The sequence below is a fragment of the Dipodomys merriami genome, unplaced genomic scaffold, assembly GCF_024711535.1.
Source record: "Dipodomys merriami isolate MVZ:Mamm:240054 unplaced genomic scaffold, mDipMer1.0.p SCAF_1, whole genome shotgun sequence".
In the NCBI taxonomy this organism is placed as follows: Eukaryota; Metazoa; Chordata; class Mammalia; order Rodentia; family Heteromyidae; genus Dipodomys; species Dipodomys merriami.
The window spans coordinates 30,377,889-30,400,378 of NW_027202270.1; the positions used below are offsets into that span (position 1 = coordinate 30,377,889).

At 39.4% G+C, this 22,490-nt stretch overlaps 1 protein-coding gene across 2 annotated transcripts in view; it reads right to left on the minus strand.

The window, feature by feature from the left end:
* Bmpr2 (bone morphogenetic protein receptor type 2) overlaps window positions 1-22,490 on the minus strand; it is a 144,787-nt gene that overhangs the window by 120,859 nt on the left and 1,438 nt on the right. The window lies entirely within an intron of this gene.

A 22,490-nucleotide genomic window follows, 5' to 3' on the forward strand; every position in this document is an offset into this window, starting at 1 on the left:
TAGTCATAGTTTATAGTATAATTATCAACATCAATTTTACCAATTAGTGATGCACACTATAAAATATGCTTATAGGGGCTGGGAAGATGGCTCAGTGGTAGAGTGCTTGCCTTGCATGCATGAGGCCCTGGGTTTGATTCCTACCACATAAGCAGAAAAAGCCAGAAGTGGTGCTGTGGCTCAAGTGGTAGAGTGCCAGCCTTGAGCTGAAGAGCTGAGGGACAGCACCCAGGCCCAGAGTTCAGGCCCCACAACCGACCAAAAAAAATATATATATATATATATATTTATTTATTTATAAACACACAAAATGTGTATATATAATACTTTATACCTTATACTTTCTATTAAATCCTTATAACCAAACATGTTATAGATTATGAATCTTTTCTGATTTTAGAAAAGATCATATGTTCATATCACACATTACACAACATTCTCAGTAAGTTCTATGAAAGGAGACAAAAAGTCTGAATAGCTGAGCACTGGTGACTCATACATATAATTCTAGCTATTCAAGAGGCTGAGATCTGAGGATCACAGTTCAAAGCCAACTGAGGCAAGAAAGTCCATAAGACTCTTATCCCCAATCAACCACCAGAAAACCAGAAGTGGAAATGTGGCTTAAGCTGTGAGTTCAAGCCCTACAACTGAAAAAAGGAAAAAAAAAAAGTATGAATACTTGCACTTAGATTAGAAACTGTAAATTGCCTTGTCTCAGTCCAGATTTGGTTTTACCTACTAAATAAAATCTTAAAAGTGAAAGCTAATGAAATACTGTTGATGCTGTTTGAAATTTTTTAATTTCATTCAGAATTTTTAAAAAACTAGTATTTGATTAGCATCTTCACATGTAATTGGTTCTATTGTAATACCCTGAGAATTGTGTACTTAATAGAGTTAAAAGAAAATCATGCACGGGCTGGGAAGGTGGCTCAGTGGTAGAGTGAATGCCTTGCATGCATGAGGCCCTGGGTTTGATTCCTCAGCACCACATAAGCAGAAAAAGCCGGAAGTGGGGCTGAGGCTCAAGTGGTAGAGCACTAGTTTACAGTTGAAAAGCTGAGGGACAGAGCCCAGGCCCAGAGTTCAGTTCCCATGACCAACAAAAAAAAAAGAAAAGAAAAAGAAAAAAGAAAATCAAGCACAAAAGCCAGGTACTGGTGGCTCATGCCTGTAATCCTAGCTACTCAGGAGGCTGAGATCTGAGATTGTGGCTGGAAGCCAGCCTGGGCAAGAAAGTCTGTGAGACTTATCTCCAATTAACCACCAGAAAACTAGAAGTGGAGCTGTGGTTCAAGTGGTAGAGTGCTAACCTTGAGCACAAATAGCTCAGGGACAGCTCCCAGGCCCTGAGTTCAAACTCCAGGACCAACAAAAAAAAGAAAGAAAAAAGTATAACTAAACCCACTTAAAATAAAAATTTTAAACTGATAACAAACAAAATAAATGAGAAAGGGAAGTTTTCCCTTAGAGTACAATGACAATAAAAATAAAACTAATACTTGGTTTAGAAAGGTTGTCATTTGGCAAGAATCATCAGTGGATGCTGAAATGAGGTTAATGAGAAATAGGGTATTCACAAGAGTTCAAATATCTCTTCATAAGTCGCTTTAGCCTCAAAGGGAAAAATTAGTTACAATAGTTACTTTACCTGTTAACAACATTACCAGTAGTAAGGCTGGTTGATATTTGTGATGCACTGAGAAGCCAATGTAACTAAAGAAAACTTTTGTGGAATTTGTTTTGGTTTTTGTTGTTGGTTTTTTTTGGGGGGGTCGGGTCATGGGGCCTGAACTCTGGACCTGGGTGCTGTCCCTCAGCTCTTCAGCTCAAGGCTAGCACTCTACCACTTGAGCCACAGCACCACTTCCGGCTTTTTTCATTTTGCTTATGTGGTGCTGAGGAATCGAACCCAGGGCCTCATGCATGCAAGGCAAGCACTCTACCATTGAGCCACCTTCCCAGCCCAACTTTTGTGGAATTTGAAGAACTGGCTAAGCTAGTCTCGATTTACTCCATTTTACAAAGCTATAATTTTAACTTTAGTACAAAACAGAATGATTCTATATCTTGTTTATGAAAGTAAACCATTACCATCTGGACAAACCGATAATTATGCAAATAAAATATACCACCTTGTAAATTCATTTTTTAAAAAGTCCATGAAGGGGCTAGGAAGGTGGCTCAGTGGTAGAGTGTGTGCCTTGTATGCATGAGGCCCTGGGTTCGATTCCTCAACACCACATAAGCAGCAAAAGCCAGAAATGGTGCTGTGGCTCAAGTGGTAGAGTTCTAGCCTTGAGCTGAACTGCTGAGGGACAGCGCCCAGGCCCAGAGTTCAGGCCCATGACTGACAAAAAAAAAAAAAAAAAAAAAAAGAGGCCATGAACTTACCATTAAACACAACAGACCAACATTTGACACTGCTCCCTCAAATGAATCATGTTAAAGAAGGGATACCTAACACTGGGGTAGGTAACACACACCCTACTGTCATATAGAGTAAATGAGTTAAGGATCCTAAACTTGACTAATCCCCCTATACTTGACACAACCCACTCAGTAAGCCTGAAATCAACTTTACCAACTCTACACCTTGAACCTGCATTGCATAGAGGAGTGGGTCTGTATTTAGGAACCGACCTGCCTCAACAGCTCTGTGACAATGTTCTAACTAGTATCTTATCTGACCACCTGCAGTGACTCTCTCTCTCTTTGCAGTGGTATTCCTCTTCCCTGGTTAAGGCCTCATTGAACTCTGTAAACTGATACTTTAACCTTTTCTTATCCATCCTCTTTAGTTTCCATATTGTTAAACGTAATGTGTCACCTGAAAGTTAGTATTAGTAATTAAGATTGAAACAAACAATTTATGGTCTAGATGCTAGTGGCTCATGCCTGTAATCCTACATATCAGGAAGCTGAGACCTGAAGAGCCAGGTTTGAAGCTGGCCGGGACAAGAAAGCCCGTGGGATTCCAATTAACTACCAAAAAGCTTGAAGTGGAGCTGTGGCTCATGTGGCAGGGCACTAGCCTTGAGTAAAGAAGCTCAGAGACCAGTACCAAAAAAAAAAAAAAAAAAAAAAGTCAGGCACCAGTGGCTCTCACCTGTAATCCTAACTACTCTGGAGGCTGAAATCTGAGGACTGATGTTCAAAGCCATCCCCAGGCAGTAAAGTCAGTGAGACTCTTAAGTCCAATTAACTACCCCAAAGCCAGAAATGGTACTGTGGCTCAAAGTGGTAGAGCATTAGCCTTGAGCACAAAAGCTCAAGGACAGTACCCAGACCCAGAGTTCAAGCCTCAGAACAGACAGACAGACAGACAGACAGACAGACAGACAGACACACACACACACACACACACAAATCTGTGTTGTCAAAGTATCAAGTGACTTTAGTTGTACTTGACAAATTAATACCAAGAAAATTGAAGTACCCTTGTAAATTTGTTATTCCATAAATTTTGGCATTGTGAAAAGACATATTTCTTTCTTTTTTTTTTTGGGTCCGGTTGTGGGGCCTGTACTCTGGGCCTGGGCGCTGTCCCTCAGCTCTTCAGCTCAAGGCTAGCACTCTACCACTTGAGCCACAGCGCCACTTCCGGCTTTTTTCTTTTTGCTTATGTGGTGCTGAGGAATCAAACCCAGGGCCTCAGGCATGCAAGGCAAGTGCTCTACCACTGAGCCACCTTCCCAGCCCGACATAATATATTTCTGAAGTAGAGCTCAGGACAGTATTTCTACTTTTAAAAATATACATTAGAAGCCGGACGCCAGTGACTCACACCTATAATCCTAGCTACCCAGGAGACTGAGATCTGAGGATTGTGGTTCAAAGCCAGCCCAGGCTTGAAAGTCTGTGACACTCTTATCTCCAATTAACCACCAGAAAACGGAAGTGGCGCTGTGGCTCAAGCAGTAGAGTGCTTGCCTTGAGCTGAAGAGCACAGGGACAGCACCCAAGCCAAGAGTTCAAATCCCACAACCAACCAAGGAAAAAAAAGCATTAGACTGAATCAAATCATGCAAAAACTTCAGATAAAACCAAACTAAACAATTGATTAGAACTCAAAATGTCAAGATCAAAATATCAAGGTCATGATAAAGAGAGAGAAATTAAATAGAAAGACATAATTAAATCCAACACATGCTCCTGGATTGATCTCCTGGACCAGAAAAAAAAATTATCTGGGGGAAGTGACATTGTGGCTTAAGTGGTAGAGTGCTAGCCATGAGCTGAAGAGCTCAGGGACAGCACCCAGGCCCGAGTTCAAGCCCCATGACCAACCAAGAAAAAAAAAAAAAAAAGATAATGAAAACAATTATTTTAGTATAAAGGACATTATTAGGCTAGTTAATGACATTTGAAGACCTGTAAATTGGCAAATAGTATTTCATCAGTGTTAATTTCTTTAGATCATTATGTTGTGGTTATATTTAAAAAATATATATTGTGCTTTCTAGAAAATACACTGAAGAATTTAGGGAAAACAACACTATATCAGTAAATTACTTTTAATACTTCAGAAGAAGAAAAATACATATAGGTACTTATAGAGAAAACAGAATTTTTTTTAAAGTAATTTTTTTTGTATGTGTGCCAGTTAGGGCCTAGACACTGAGCTTTATTACTCAAGATTGACACTCTACCACTTTAAACACACCTCCATGTCTACATTTTTGCTGATTAATTGGAGATAAGAGTCTCACAGACTTTCCTTCATGTGCTAGCTTCAAGCTATGATCATCAGATCTCAGCTTCCTGAGCAGCTAAGATTACAGGCCTGAGATACAGGTACCTGCTACTATTAAATGTATTAACTCTTTGTAATTTAGCACTCACTTCTATAATCCTACCTTTGAAACCAGGTCACTTGAAACTAAATCATGTACTATGTTTAGTGTATATGCAGTACATATATATACCTTCAGAGACCAATGCAAGATACCTGATTGTGTTCAAATTCAAACAAGTCTTCAGGTTTAATCATTTGTCATATCTTTGAGTCTTAGTCTGCTTGGTTTTGTTGGTGCTTTGTTTTTGAAGCGTTTTTTGTTTGTTTTTGCTTTTTGTTTTTTGTCAGTCCTGTGCTTGAACTTAGGTCTGGGGATTTTCCTAGTGCTTTTTCAGCTCAAGACTAGCACTTGAGCTACAGCTCCACTTCTGGCTTTTTTGTGTGTGTGATTAACTGGAAATAATAGTCTCGTGGACTTTCTTACCCTGGCTGGCTTTTAACTGTGATCCTCAGGTCTCAGCCTCCTGAGTAAGGTTACAGGTGTGAGCCATTGGCATCCACACTTCTGGCTTTTTGCTAGTTAATTGGAGATAGAATCAATTAGATTTGTCTACTCATGCTAGCTGGAAATCTCTGTCCGCAGATCTCAGACTCATGTTCAGGATTACAGCTGTGAGCCATGGGAGCCTGGCTTTGGTAACTATTTCTTGTGTGTCATCTTCACTCCCACTCTTGCTTTCCTCAAAAGTCCCATTACAATTGTTTGTTGGTCCTCTAGTTTGAACTTAGAGATACAGTGGTTTTAACAAGCATTGTGCTTGCTAGGCAGGTGTTGTACCATTTAAGCCATGTCCCCAGCCCTCCCTCTAAAGTCTATCTAAGCATGGATCTCTAGGAATGTTGAAGATAAGGAACATTTTAAAAATAGGTTTTATTTCCTTCTATTTAGTTCTATCTTTTTCTGATTTTTGTTTCACACCTTCAAAAAATCAAAATAGTTAACTCTTCTCATTCAGTTTTCTTTCAAATTCCTGTACAATCAAAATTTATTATGTCTTCCTTCCCCTAACAGACAAATGATATATTCAGTCTTTACATGGGATGACAATAAGTGGAGTCAGAGCCGGAGTAGTAGGAAAATAAAAGGGAGCTATTATGAAAAGAAATGCTAACTAGCTAATCAATATTATGGCAAAAAAGACAAGGAGTTTAAGTACTTAATTCTCCCTATTGAAACCAATAGCATAGAATTTTACTATTAGACTAACCTAGTAAAAAAAAAAAAAAACATATCAGTGACACTACAATAAGCCATCTAAGAATAATGAGCCCAATTTAAAAATTAACATTCAAAGGGCACCAGTGGCTCAAGTCTGTAATCCTAGCTACTCAAGAGGCTGAGATCTGAGGAGCATGGTTCAAAGCCAGCCTGGGCAGAAAAGTCCCCGAGAGACTCTTCTCTCCAATTAACCACTCAAAAACCGGGAGTAGAGCTGTGGCTCAAAGTGGTAGAGTGCTAGCCTTGAGCAAAAGAGCTGAGGGACAGTGCTCAGGCCCTGAGTTTAAGCCCTATGACCGATGAAAGAGAGAAAGAGAGAGAGAGAGAGAGAAAGAAAGAGAGAAAGAGAAAGAAAGAAAGAAAAAGAGAGAAAGAAAGAAAGAAAGAAAGAAGAAAGAAAGAAAGAAAGAAAGAAAGAAAGAAAGAAAGAAAGAAAGAAAGAAAGAAAGAAAGAAAGAAAGAAAGAAAACATTCATATAGGCTGAAATCCTGCCTTAGTGGTAGAGTGATTGCCTAGCATGCATGAAGCCCTGGGTTCAATTCCTCAGTACCACATAAACAAAAAAGTCCAGAAGTGGTGCTGTGGCTCAAGTAATAGTGCTAGCCTTGAGCACAAGCAGCTCAGGGACAGTGAGCAGGCCCTGAGTTCAAGCTCAGTGGCGGGAGAGGGGGGAGGCTGGGAAGGGAGGTGAAGGGTAAACAAAGGAGGAGGCTGCAATGCTTGGTAAGAAATGTATGCATTATCCTGCCCATGTAATTGTAACCCCTCTGTACAGTATGTTCACAAATTAAATTAAATTAAATTTAAAAAATAATAAATAAATAAATAAGGAAGAAAGAAAGAAAGAAAACATTCATAGCAACAAAACATTATTGCTACATCTGGATTTTGTTGTTTTATTTTTTTCTTTTTGGTTGTTTCTTTGTTTTGAAATGTGAGTCTTGTTATGATGCTCATGGGGTCCTGGAACTACTAAGCTCAAATGACCCTCCCACTTTACTTTCCAGAGCATCAGGGACTACTGGCACTATCACTGCATCAGTAAAATTCTAAAAATATTAGTATCTCAATATGTAAGACATTAGCTGCTACCAATAAATGGAACTTCTTTCCTTACATGTCATTAAATTGTTCTCTTCCTTCTTTATTTTTGCTTTTCAAGTGTTTCATTTTACCTGACTAATTTTGTGTTAAATACAGCTAACTGACCCCAAAACTATCACAAATAAATGTAGTAGAGAGAGCCCGGCACTGGTGGCTCACACCTGAGATCCTAGCTACTCAGGAGGCTGAGATTTGAGGATGGTGGTTCAAAGCCAGCCCGGGCAGGAATATCCATGAGACTCTTATCTCCAATTAGTCACCAGAAAACTGGAAGTGGTGCTGTGGCTCAAGTGCTAAGAGCTCAAGGACAGTGCCTAGGCCCAGAGTTCAAGCCCCAAGAACAAGCAAAAAAAAATAAAAAGTAGTAAAGGGAATATGGTTGATAAATACAACCTTAAACATTATCAAGTGAGACCTTACATGCATACCTCTATTCTTTTTTTTAATCTTTTCATATCTCTATTATCCTATACTTCTTCTAATGCTATCTCCTTAATTACTTATAGCCTTTCTAAAGAGTATAATACCCTATTAACCAGATCTCAAATCTTCAGAGCTAAGTACACCGCTGAGCCAATAGTAAGGCACTAATAAATATACCAAATAACCACAGCCTTTCTCACTACCCCCAGCTCATCCAGAAGCTCAGTGTCAATCAGACCAAAAACTCAGTGGCCCTAAGGACAACGGATGATTTCTTGGGTTACTAAATTTCTCCCTCCCATTTTCTTGTACATTAGCCATCTTGACTGGGCCTCTCAGCTTCTGGATGGGATTGGCTCACTGTATTTACCACATATTTTCACTGTGCCTTGGTCAGTTGGCTGGTCTTCCAAAGAACACGATAATCAGACTAATTCCCTTTGCCAACCTCAAAGGAATTATAAGCTTTAACATTATCTGTACAGCCACATAACTTGTCCAGTGCCCAAATTATTAATATCTCCTCTGTTGTTACTGCTTGTAGACATTCTGTATATCTTACTTCAAATTTGGCTTTTAATTGATTTATTTTTATGTTGCTCTGACTGAATCCTTCCAGCTTCCTGAGAAGCTAGGAGTATAGGTATGTGCCACCACAGAGGGCCAAATATGAATTTAGCACTTGAACAATCACCATCATATTTACATTATTTGTTATTACTGTTGTTAGTCCTGGGGCTTGAACTCAGGACCTGGGCACTGTCTCTGAGCTCTTTTGCTCAAGGCTAGCACTCTATCACTTTGAACCATAGTGCCATTTAAGGTTTTTGAGTGGTTAATTGGAGTCTCACTGAGATTTTTTGCTCGGGCTGGCTTTGAACATCAATCCTCACATCTCAGCCTCTTGGATAGCTAGTATTACAGGTGTGAACCACTGGAGCCTGGCCAAATATTCTAATTATACAATATTAATCAATTTATCCTAACTTGCCTAATTTCTTTTTTTTTTTTTTTTTTTTTTTTTTTTTTTTTATCCGGTCGTGGGGCCTGAACTCTGGGCCTGGGCGCTGTCCCTCAGCTCTTCAGCTCAAGGCTAGCGCTCTACCACTTGAGCCACAGCACCACTTCCGGCTTTTTTCTTTTTGCTTATGTGGTGCTGAGGAATCGAACCCAGGGCCTCAGGCATGCAAGGCAAGCGCTCTACCACTGAGCCACCTTCCCAGCCCCTAACTTGCCTAATTTCTTAACAGAATTTCCAAGTTTAAATGATCAATTCTCCCTTACAATATGAAAAGATCTTGAGAGGAAATACAGTTAAAAATAGACACAGCGACTATAAGTATAGCTCCATGATAGGGCAGCATTTGCCTAGCATGCACAAGGAACTCTGAGGTATATCCTCATCACTAAGGGAAAAAAAAAATAGACTTTTAGATCTATCAAGAAGATTGTGTCATCGGGTGCTGGTGGCTCACGCCTGTAATCCTAGCTACTCAGGAGGCTGAGATCTGAGGATCAAAGTTCAAAGTCAGCCAGGGCAGGAAAGTCTGTGAGACTCTTATCTCCAATTAACCACCAGAAAACCAGAAATGGCGCTGTGGCTTAAGTGGCAGAGGCTCACCAGGTTGGTGTAGTTTTTTGTTGGTTTTAGTAGTAAAGTTTGAACTCAGGGCCTTACTCTTAATTAGTAGGTACCCTACTACCTGAGCCATACCTTCCTTTCTTTCTTTCTCTCTCTCTCTCCTCTCTCTCCATCTCTCTTCATCTCTCTCTCTAATTTATTTTTTGGATAGATCCTCACAATTGTGCCCAGGGCTGTCTTTGCTCAGTAATCCTCCTACCCACACCTAACAAGTATCTGGGATAATAAATGTGCTCTACTACTTACTATCTGGCTCATATTTTGCCATAGATATTGCTAACTTTTTGCCTGGGCTGTCCTCAAACTGAAATCCACCCAATCTCTGCATCCCCAACAGTTGGTTTACAGGTATAATCCACCGTGCCAAGTTACAACAGGTTTATTTAAACAGTGAATTATTCATTCGTTACTGCTCTTCTAACACAGTTCTCAAGACAATTACAGAGAACATGACTCAGGTAAATCTCAGGAGACTCTTTCTCTCTCAACACCTTACCTAAATGCCATCTTCTAAACAACAAATTCTGTAATTAGTGACCTAAAAAGTAAAATATATTGGAAAGATTTCAGGAAATAGCGTACTTAAATTACAAAGCAATGTGCCCATAGTATACATTCTTTTAGCAATTTAAGTATTCCTGATAGTTAACTTCCTTTTGATACTCTTACCTATTTCATTGCCCAGAGTTCCCTTTCAAATATAATTAATTGTTTGCTTTAAGTAATAGCCCCAAATTAGGTCTAGTGGAATATACTTGTAATACCAGCTTTTAGAAGGCTGAGGCAGTCCCTTATTCATGTAACTATATAACCCCTCTGTACAGCATCTTTACAATAAAATAATTAAAAAAAAAAAAAAAAGGTTGAGCTGGGCACTGGTGGCTTACACCTGTAATCCTAGCTATTCAGGAGGCTTAGATTTGAGGATTGAGGTTCAAAGCCAGCACGGACAGGAAAGTCTGTGAGACTTTTATCTCTAATAAACCACTAGAAAACCGAAGTGGTGCTGTGGTTTAAGCGGTAGAGCGCTCACCTTGAGCTGAAGAGCTGAGGGACAGCACCCAAGTCCAGAGTTCAAGCCCCACAACCAACAAAAAAAAAAAAGGCTGAGGCAGAAGGAGTTCCAGACCAAGCCGCACTAGGTAATAAAATAATAATTTTTAAAATGAAGCCAGATACCAGTGGCTCATGCCTGTAGTCCTAATGACTCAGAAGTCTGAGACCTAGGTAATAAAGTCCACAAGACTATCTCTACTCAACCAACAAAATGCTGAACTGTAGTTGTGACATGAGTGGAATAGCACCAGCAAGAAAACTGAATAAGAATGCAAGACCCTAAGTTAAAAGCCCTAGTACTAGCACCAAAACATTAATTTCAAATTAAATTTTTTTTTCATAATTTTGTATTATGGGGCTGGGAAGGTGGCTCAGTGGTAGAGTGGTTGCCTTGCATGCATAAGGCCCTGGGTTCAATTCCTCAGCACCACATAAGCAGAAAAAGCTGGAAGTGGTGCTGTGGCTCAAGTGGTAGAGCACTAGCCTTGAGCTGAAGAGCTGAGGGACAGTGCCCAGGCCCAGAGTTCAGGCACCATGACTGGCAAAAAATAATAATAATAATAATAATAATTTTGTATTATAATTTTAGGGGCTAAAAAAATTAAAGGAAGCCAGGCGCTGGTGGTTCACACCTGTAATCCTAGCTACTCAGGAGGCTGAGATCTGAGGATAGAGGTTCAAAGCCAGCCCAAGCAGGAAAATCTGTGAGACCCTTATCTCCAATTAACCACCAGAACACCTGACGTGGCAATGTTGCTCAAATGGTAGAGCATTTGCCTTGAGCTGAAGAGCTGAGGGACAGCGCCCAGGCCCAGAGTTCACGCCCCACGACTGACAAAAAAGAAAAAAAAAAAGAAAAAAAAGTCTTTTAGAGGCAATTACACACTTTTGCCTAGAATTTACATTACTTTTACCTATTGCCTATTATGTTCAATATATTGGTCTTTACCAACCTCTAAGAAATACAGTTTTTCTAAGTGTCCAGATATTTTCCCAAAGCCACAGCACCACTTCTGGCTTTTTCTGCTTATGTGGTGCTGAGGAATTGAACCCAGGGCCTCAATGCATGCAAGGCAAGCGCTCTACCACTGAGCCACCTTCCCAGCCCTCATAAAAGACTTTCTTATATTCTCTTTTACCTCTGGAACAACAATCAGCAAGTTTTAAAGCAATGGCATTTTCATCAATCCAGATCCCTGAATGATTGTTCAAACAGAATACCCCTGCCAACCTTCAATAACTAGTGTAGGCAAAACCAATATTGTTTTAGAATAACCTATCCTATACATTTGCTACTGTTCTATAATCCATATCTTAACATAGTGTTTTTTCAATTGGAAAAAAAACCCTAGATATAATCTATTTCATTAATAGGATGATACGGTATTACCAAATAAAAAAACCTACTAGATGCTTAGAATAGTACAAGTTTAATACTAAAATGCTTTTGGGGGGGAAGGAGTTGTTTTCTTCTATGTTAGGAATCAGATCCAAGGCCTTCTACATGCTAGGCAAGCACTTTAGCAGTGAGCTACATCCCCAATTCAATATCTTCCTTTTAAAAGAGAGACTTAGCAGCAAGGAATTTGTATAACTAAAATTCTCATAAATGTAAGTAAATGAACAAAACAAGATTCCTGGAGAACAGCTATATAAATGGAAAAGGTTGGTGCTTAAAAGTTAAACTGAATTCATAAACATTATTTATACCATTTCATCAAGCTAGCAATGGGTTTTAGCCAAAGGGAAAAAAGTTATATCCTACATAAAACTCTTTCCAAAAGTAACATGAGCAAATTCATATCTTGGTATCATTTGACCTTTTAAAATCTTGCCTTTCTTATCTTTTGGTACTAGGGACTGAATTGAAGACCTCACACATGCTGGGCAAGTGCTTGTTTTCTAATCACAATATGGCCCTTTGTGTAGAAACTGAATATAAAAAGTTACTCTTCACACTAGAGGAGTCCTTAGGGATTCTAATCACTAACAACACATAGAAACATTAAAACCTTATCCTTAATTAAATATGTCATCATTACTCTCCTAATCTAACTGGTACTGTTTTCTAAAAGTGAAGGTTTAAATGAAATGTTTTGCTTATCACCAATGTATGACTGCAACACACAAAATGAAAACCTAAAATATCTACTATCATTAAAGTAAAATAAGAGACTGTAACTAAGACACAGTTCAGTCTGAGCAATTGTTCTTGAATGTGTAAGATGTTTAGTCTTAGGCTCTATCTTCAGTCTAATGCTGTATTTATTTGGAACCAAGGAATTCTAAACTTGAACCCTAGATCTCGCCATAAGTCAGTTAACTCATCTGCAAATTAAATTAAAAAAAAAATTAGTAACAGACTGGGAATGTGGTTCGGTGGCACAGCAGTTGTCTAGCATGGTTGAGGACCTGGATTCAATGTTCAGAAGAGGGAGAGAGGGAGAGAGGGAGAAAGGAGGGAAGGAAGGGAGAAAAGGAGGAAGGAAGGGTGGAAAGAAGGAAAGGAGGGAGGGAGGGAGAAAAAGAAGAAAAAAAGAAAAGACAAGAAAAGGGAAAAAAATTCTCAAGAAATTGTCTGAACCGAGATCCTCAGCTCTCAACCTTCTGAATAACTAGGGTATAGATATGAGCCACCAGTGCCCAGCTTTATTTGTTTGTTTATTTTTTATCAGTCATGGGGCTTGAACTCTGAGTCTGGGTGCTGTCCCTGAACCCTTTTGCTCATGACTAGTACTCTACCACTTTACACCACTCTCAGTTTTTTCACCAGGGGTAAAAGTCTCACAGACTTTCCTGCCTAGCCTGGCCTTGAACTGTGCTCAGATCTGAACTGCAGGCTGTGAACCACCAGCCCTCAGCTCAGCTTTATTTTTTATTATACAGAATCACATCCTTTTCTACAGAAGAGAAAATGTCCTCAAAGTAGGACATCAATATACCCCCCAAATGTATATTCCAGTGTGAATTATGTAGGTAAGTAACCCAGGCAGGAGGAACTAACAGCAATTTTTTTTCTTTAGTAGTACTGAGGATTGAACTCAGGACCTTGTACTTGTAGCAAGCACTCTTATCACTTGAGCCATATCTCTGACCATTTGTGCTCTAGTTATTTTTCAGATAGGGTCTCATCTTTTTTGCCAAGGACCAGCACAGATGACAAAACTCCCACCTATGTCTCTTGAATAGCTGGGATAGTAGACATAAGCCATCACACCTGGCCTTATTTTCTATACCTTCAATGTCTTTCATCTTTATTTCATTTGTTGCTGTAACTACATGCCCACTAAAATATTTTATCCATTTTTCCTACTTTCTATGGATATTTCCCTCAGCCCAAATAGTCAACAAATATATTTCCATAAAAACAAAATAAACAGGGGCTGGGAAGGTGGCTCAGTGGTAGAGCGCTTGCCTTGCATGCATGAGGCCCTGGGTTCAATTCCTCAGCACCACATAAGCAAAAAGAAAAAAGCCGGAAGTGCTCCTGTGACTCAAGTGGTAGAGCGCTAGCCTTGAGCTAAAGAGCTGAGGGACAGCACCCAGGCCCAGAGTTCAGGCCCCACAACCGGACCCAAAAAATAAATAAATTTAATAAACAAAACGTATAATGGTTAAAAAAGTAGTAAGTAATGCTATGTCAAACATCATCATTTGGGGAAAAAAAAGATCATCATTGGGCTGGGAAGGTGGCTCAGTGGTAGAGCGCTTGCCTTGCATGCATGAGGCCCTGGGTTTGATTCCTTAGCACCACATAAGCAGGAAAAAACACCGTGACTCAAGTGGTAGAGCACTAGCCTTGAGCTGAAGAGCTGAGGGACAGTGCCAGGCCCAGAGTTGAGGCCCCACAGCCAATCAAAAAACAACAAAAAAATCATCATTATTATTATCGATAAAAGCTTACTAATTCAGGTAAATGCAGAATATGTTCAAACAAGGCATAGAAAACTGATCAAACAGAAAATTCACAGCAGTTCATCTTATCTGATACAGATTCTTTTATGTCAAAATGAAGGAAGGGAAGAAATCATAGTAAGTGCAGTACAACAATGACAGCTGAAAGCTGCCTAAAAAAAGGAAATTTTCTCTGATAATTCTATAAATGACTTTTATAGTCCCATATATTTCACATTTCACCATACTAGAAGTGTAATATATTGTACCTGTGTTAGTGCTCCATAGGACAAGTTGCTAAATTATCACCTTTCAAAAAGGATGGTAGGTAATCACAGGTTTACCTATCATCTTTCAAGGTATTATTCTTTAGTGATGGAAATCATTGGCAACACCCTGTAATTCAGTAGCTAATGAAATTCCTTCTGGGTCCATTAGATGTACTGCTAAAGAACATCCTGTATCACTGGGTACCAGTGGCTCACACCTGTAATCCTACTCCGGAGGCTGAGAGCTGAGGATATCGGATCAAAGCCAGCCCTGGCAGGAAAATCCTTATCTGCAATAAACTACCAGACAACCAGAAATGGAACTGTGGCTCAAGAGGTAAGTGCTAGCCTTGAGCTGAAGAGCTCAGGGACATCATCCAGGACCAGAGTTCAAGCTCCAGGACCAAAAACACGAGCATCCTGTATGCTTTAATGTAAATATATATGTATAATTTATATCTAAAACAATAGGAAAATAAAAGAATAATAAAACTATATAAATAATAAACAATAGTATTGTAAACATAAAAATAAAATTATAAAATTATAAACATGCTGGGCACCGGTGGATCACGCCTGTAATCCTAGCTACTCAGGAGGCTGAAATCTGAGGATCTCGGTTCAAAGCCAGCCTGGGCAGGAAAGTCCTTGAGACTCTTATCTCCAATAAATCACTAGAAAACCAGAAGTGGCGCTGTGGCTCAAGTGGTAGAGCACTAGCCTTGAGCTAAAGAGCACAGGGGCAGAACCCAAGCCCAGCGTTCAAGCCCCACGACCGACCAAAAAAAAAAATTATGAACATAAACATATAAGAGGAAAGAGTAGGGCTGGGAAGGTGGCTCAGTGGTAAAGCACTTGCCTTGCATGCATGAGGCCCTGGGTTCGATTCCTCAGTACCACATAAGCAAAAAGAAAAAAGCCGGAAGTGGCGCTGTGGCTCAAGTGGTAGAGTGCTAGCCTTGAGCTGAAGAGCTGAAGGACAGTGCCCAGGCCCAGAGTTCAGGCCCCACGACCGGACAAAAAAAAGAGGAAAGAGTAATACAAAATAAACTAAATTTATAAGAGTAGATGAGGAAAATTATGTTAAAAAAAAAAAGTAAGGTTTTTTGTTGTTGTTGTTGCTTTGTTTGTTTGTTTGGGCCAGTTGTGGGGCCTGAACTCTGGGCCTGGGTGCTGTCCTTCACTTCCGCTCAAGGCTAGTGCTCTACCACTTGAGCCACAATGCCCCTTCCGGCTTTTTTTCTTTTTGCTTATGTGGTGCTGAGGAATCGAACCCAGGGCCTCAGGCATGCAAGGCAAACGCTCTACCACTGAACCACCTTCCCAGTCCCTGCTTTGTTTTTTTTAGTACCAGTCCTAGAGCTTGAACTCAGGGCCTGGCACTGTTCCTAAGCTTTTGTTCTCAAACTTGAGCACAAAAAAAGTTCCACTTCCAACTTTTTGTGATGAATTGGAGGTAAGAATCTTTTCCTGCCTGGGCTGGCTTCAACCTGGATCCTCAAATCTCAGCCTCCTGAGTAGCTAGGATTCTAGTGTGAGCCACCAGCACCAGGCTAATGTATCAAAGTTTTAAGAATAGTTAATTTATCTGCATTTTTATCAACAGATCTGTAATCAGAAATGCTCTCCATGGGTATGGTATTTCAAGAAATAATATAATTTTTTTCCTTTTATTTTTCGGTCATGGGCTTGAACTCTGGGCCTGGATACTGTCCCTCAGCTCTTCAGTTCAAGGAGAACACTACCACTTGAGCCACAGTGTCACTTCCAGTTTTCTGGTGGTTTATTGGAGATAAGAGTCTCATGCACTTTTCTATTTGAGCTGGCTTTGAATCTCAATCCTCAGATCTCAGCCTCCTGAGTTAGCTAGGATTACAGGCATGAGCCACCCATCCCCAGCCTATAATTTTTTTCTTAAACATTTTAAAACCTTTTGTTCATTAAAGAAAAACATTCAAGGGGCTGGGAAGATGGCTCAGTGATAGAGCGCTTGCCTTGCATGCCTGAGGCCCTGGGTTCCTCAGCACCACATAAGCAAAATGAAAAAGCCGGAAGTGGTGCTGTGGCTCAAGTGGTAGAGCGCTAGCCTTGAGCTGAAGAGCTGAGGGACAGCGCCCAGGCCCAGAGTTCAGGCTCCACAACCGGACCCAAAAAAAAAAAAAAAAAAAAGAAAGAAAGAAAAAGAAAAAGAAAAACATTCAATGGGCTAGGAAGGTGGCTCAGTGGTAGAGTGATTGCCTTGCATGTTTGAGGCCCTGGGTTCGATTCCTCAGCACCACATAAGCAGAAAAAAAAAAAAAGAAAAACATTCAAGATTGTTTAAGATTGTTTAATCCTATCAACTATACAACTATGAAACAGAAAATTACAACACAGAAAATAAGCTCATGGGCTAGGAAGGTGGCTCAGTGGTAGAGCACTTGCCTTGCATACATGAGGCCCTGGGTTCAATTCCTCAGCACCACATAAGCAAAAAGAAAAAAGCCGGAAGTGGTGCTGTGGCTCAAGTGGTAGAGCGCTAGCCTTGAGCTGAAGAGCTGAGGGACAGGGCCCAGGCCCAGAGTTCAGGCCCCATGACTGGACCCAAACAAAAAAAAAAAAAAAGAAAAGAAAAGAAGCTCATGATTTACTAAAAATGTGGGTTACAGGCGAATACAGTTGTTCACACTTATAATCCTAGCTACATAGGAAGCTGAGATCTGAGGATCAAGGTTTGGCGCCAGTGTGGCAGACAAAATCAACTCTTACCTCTAATTAGCCAGCAAAAAGCCAGAACTAAAGATGTAGCTCAACTGTGATCAAAAAAACCAAGTGAGGGCTGGAGATCCTGAATTCAAGCCCCAGTACACACACACACATACATATACATAAACATACGTATGCATGCCCATGCATACACATACATAGACATGGGTTACCAATATCAAATCCCCTCCAAACTTTAGCTGCAAGAGGAGAGTAGAAATTCCCAATCTAGCCAGGTGACAGTCGGTCACACCTGTAATCCTAGCTATTCAGGAGGCTGAGTTCAGAGGAGACAGTTCAGCCAGCCTTGGCAAAAAAAAAGTCCCTGTGAGACTCTCCCTGAGTTGAAGCCCTACCATCCACCACCACCAACAAAATCCCAATCTATTCTTAATGGTTTACTTAAGACTGGTTCATTAGTAAAAATTAATTTTACATGTTCCCCAACCAAAGTTATTTTAGTTTACCTCACTAAGGAAGAAATAAAATAACTGTTTAAACACACACACACACACACACACACACACACACACACACACACACACACACACACACACACACACACACACACACACACACACACACACATATTTAAGCTGAGTGCCTGTGGCTCACACCTGTAATCCTAGCTACTCATGAGACTTGAGATTTTTAGGATCATGATTCCGAGCCAGCCAGGTCAGGAAAGTCTGTGAGACTCTTCTCTTATCTCCAATAAACTACTCAAAAAAAAAGCTGAAAGTAGCATTGTGCCTCAAGTGGTAGAGTGCTAGCCTTGAACCCAAAGAGGCTCAGGGACAGCCCCCCCCCCCAAAAAAAAAGTTTTAGGCTACTCTGGCAGGCTTTATGAAAAGTTAAATCATAGTGTCAATCAAAATTCTCTTCAACAACATATGCTCAATAAAGTAAATTTTAAGTAATTATTTTCTCAGCTTTTCAGAATGGAAATATTTAATCAATACAAATCACTAGTAGTATGCATTGCCTATAATCCCAGCGCTCAGAAGGCTGAGACAAGAGAATCATGCGATCAAAGATAGCCTATGCTAATTAGTGAAACACTGTATCTAAAAACAAAAAAGTATAAAATTAGTAACAAAATTAGGTGACAATGTATCAAAAGTTCTAGCTTTTCTGCTATGAGAAACAAAAAAAAAATACTATATAAGTACTTTGTTACTCTGGTCTACTTTACACAGACACCAAAAGAGAATATTTGCCCCAAATAAATTGAAAACATTAACCTAAACAAGAACTCAGGCTTCTAGCTTCTAATTCTGGTTGCTTGTTTCACCTAGAAATCACTTATTTTCAAAGATAAAGCCTAGGAGAGGAGTAGCAAAGAGAAGCAACAAGAGATAGTAATAAGAACAAAAAATGTTCTCAAGACAACCCAGATGGAGAAAAACAAGTTTTTAGGAGAAGAGCTAAAGAAAATACAGAACCAAAAAACTGCGAAGTCACTAAACTCAGAAGAGGAAAGTTTCATGGAGGGGGTTACCGAATTTTCAAGTTTAGTAGAAAAAATCACACAGCAAATGACTGGATTTGGCCATTAGAAAGTCATTACAATCTAATATACACTGTGGGAACAGAGATGCAAGGAGTTCAAGATACAGAAGTCAAGAAATTCTCCCCCACAGTACAACCCCTGCTTTCACTGTATTTGATGTCGGTATAATTTGTGGAGGGGAAGGGGAAAAACAAATCGTTTAAATAGGGATACAGGTGGACCCATTGCAACAATGAGATGTACAAGTTCTTATGTTGAAAACGAACTTTACAACTTTGGGGGGGGGGAGAGGACTGAGTGGGGGAGTAGGGGGAGGATGGGAAGGGATGGGAAGGGGAAACAAAGGAGGAGGCTACAATGCTTGATAAGAAATGTACTCATGGGGCTGGGAAGGTAGCTCAGTGGTAGAGTGCTTGCCTTTCCATGCATGAAGCCCTGGGTTCAATTCCTCAGCACCACATAAGCAGAAAAAGTCGGAAATGGTGCTGTGGCTCAAGTGGTAGAGTGCTAGCCTTGAGCTGAAGAGCTGAGAGATAGCGCCCAGGCCCAGAGTTCAGGCCCCACCACCGACAAAAAAAAAAAAAAAAAGAAATGTACTCATTATCTTGCCTTATCTTGCCCATGTAATTGTAACCCCTCTGTACAGTATTTTCACACACAAAAAAAAGTCAAGAAATTTTTACCTCTCTGAAGAGGGCTAATAGACAAGAAACATTCAAAATTATTATAGAGATAAGGAAGAAGATGTGCAAGGGCATTCCAAAGGATAGGCAGAGGGAAGAAATAAAATAATGCTACAAGTTTGCAAAATACCTACTACTGCTTCAAAGAGTATGAAACCTAAGTTCCATTTCATGATTATGACATGAAATGGTTGAGCAGGAAGAGAACAGCTATTATTTTTCTTTGTATCAGCCTTTAGAAAAGAATCATACAGATCTCTAACACAGTAAATATTTGCTAACTGGATACTTTGGTTCTCCTTCCACATGTTTGCATATACATACACATGTGTTTATATTTATGCTTATATATATGTATATATGTATATATATATTCTTAATGCTCCCTGACCCTTCTGGCTACTCCTGTAGGTACATATGTGAATAGAAACTGTATAAAAGCAAAAAGACTTCTTGTGAGACAGTGTATTAACTGTAATGAAGACCAACCACTACATGTTATTTTGGCAAGACAATGCATTCTAAAGTGCCCTTGTCGTTTATTACAGGCTTATTTCTAACCTCACACACACGATATAGAAAGTATATGTATTTTTGGGCTCAGTGGTAGAGCGCTTGCCTTGCATGCCTGAGGCCCTGGGTTCGATTCCTCAGCACCACATAAGCAAAAAGAAAAAAGCCAGAAATGGCACTGTGGCTCAAGTGCTAGAGCGCTAGCCTTGAGCTGAAGAGCTGAGGGACAGCGCCCAGGCCCAGAGTTCAGGCCCCACGACCGGACCCAAAAAAAAAAAAAATGTATATGTATTTTTATATCCAACCCACAGACAATAAGTAATATTTTTAATCTCAAATCTATTATAATCAAAATTAAACTGCTTCTGGAAAGAACTAAGACTAAAAAGAGAAAACCATTTAGTAATATGAGAGCCCTACCTGTTAAGTGTTATAAAATATGATCAAAATGCATGAATTTTTAGCTATCACAGCATCCATATTTTTCCCCAGCAGGTATGGATTAAATCAGAATATAATTCTAATTTAGCACACAGAAATATAATATATGAAGCCAGGTGCTGGTGTCTCACACATGTAATGATAGTACTCAAGAGGCTGAGATCTGAGGATTGCAGCCCAGGCAGGAAAGTCTATGAGACAATTAACCACCCCAAAGTGGAGTGTGGCTCAAAGTGGTAGAGCACTAGCATGAGGCATAAAGAGCTCAGGAAGCACCTAGGCCATGAGTTCAAGCCCCATGACCGAAGGGGGGAAAAAAGAGAGAGAGAATCCAGAGCTGGATACCAGTGGCTCCTGCTTGTAATCCTAGCTACTTGGAAGGCTGAAATCTGAGAATCACTGTTCAAAGTCATCCTGGGCTGTAAAGTCTTTGAGATGATACGTTCAAATAACCACCAAAAAGCTAGGAGAGCTCCGGCTCAACTGATACAGCACTAGCCTTGAGCAAAAAAGCTAAGGGACAGCGCATGCATATATATATATATATATATATATATATATATATATATATATATGTATATATACACATATATATACATATATATACACACACATATTTGTACCCAACAAATACATAAATTCCAATTTTTTTCATACCAATTCTTCTTAGAATTAAGGAGTCTAAGACCAGAGTAAGTGGAAAGAAGGGATTCAAAAGAAATGTTTTATCCAGGACCCCAAAGAAGGGTGTGTTATCTATCACTAAGTCTTACAGTATTGTTTCTGGATCAGCTGCATTATTGCACCAAACTGCATTGGTAAATCCCAAATATACACGGATCATCTTTAATCACCTTAGTCACCTGGCCCTTACTTAGTAAAATGGCACTGGCTATTCCAATATCAAGCCAAGTTTTACATAGTCAAAACCAAGACATTTGCACTGATTAGTGCCTGTACATCTTTAAGTGTCCAAGCTTAATGGTGAAGCCATTACTCTATCTCATGTTCCCATTTAGAGTGGAGAAGTTTCTGCCTCTACTGCTATAGTTAGCATTAATGTGGTAGGTAAGGTGAAGACTATAATCCTGGCTCCATAATTTACTGACTGCGTAATGAGTTACTAAATTCACTGTACTAACTTTTCTTTCTTCTGTAAAAGGGGAAAAATAACAATCTACAGTACAGAACTCCACTGCTATGAGGATCAAAGGAGAAATATACCAAAGCTATCAGAATATTTGCTAGTGCATTGGAAGTGCTCAACAAATAGTAGCTTCATTATTCTTACAGCACCAAACTAAAGCTTCACAATCTCCATCATCTGGTACTATATAATATTAAAGAAAAAAAAAACAGTCACTTTATACAGTGATTCTGTTCATCTATTTCCTTTTTAAAATGGACAGAACTCTAAGAATATTTTATTTACCAAATCGAATATATTTTTAAACCAATTTTTAAAATTTTATTTCTTTCAGTTCCAATCACAAGATGATGAGTACATCACTGTAAGTGAGAATCCACGTTCTAAAAAGGTCAAGAATAACAAAGAACAAAAATTATCTGGGATTTCTGTTCACAGAATGACTGCCCAAGCTTTAGGCCCTTTTACTCTCTTTATATTTTACAAGAACCACATGACTTACTGCTAGAGAATTTAAACAGCAAACATAAAGAAATTTAGAGAAATTATGTTCACTTTTGCTCCAAAAAAAGAATCAAGATGATTTAAAATATTAAAATATATAGACAATTCGTAAGTTCAAGAGATTTTAACATTACATAGATTTAGTATAAAAATAACAGACATTGATCACCAACAGGTATATTCAATAATCAAAAGCACAAAATTTTCAAATCCTCTTTCAGCATTTTCCAATGCAGACTTTTAAAATAGAAATTAATCAAGTAACCTATGTCTAACATCTCAAGGAGAAATCCATTGAAGGTGAAAATTGCAATTAGAAAAAAAAATTATTAGAAAGTCAGCATTTCATCCTTTATTCACTTTTAAATACATAATCCAAGTGGCTATCCTAAGCCAAATTTAAGAATTATGTCTACAAATCACTCCTGAAATTTTCTGAAGCAAATCACCAAGACAATTGAAGACGACTACAATGGGAACATGAGGTTTTTCCCTAAGGCATCTGAGAAAGGCAATATCCAAAGGAAAGGATGAC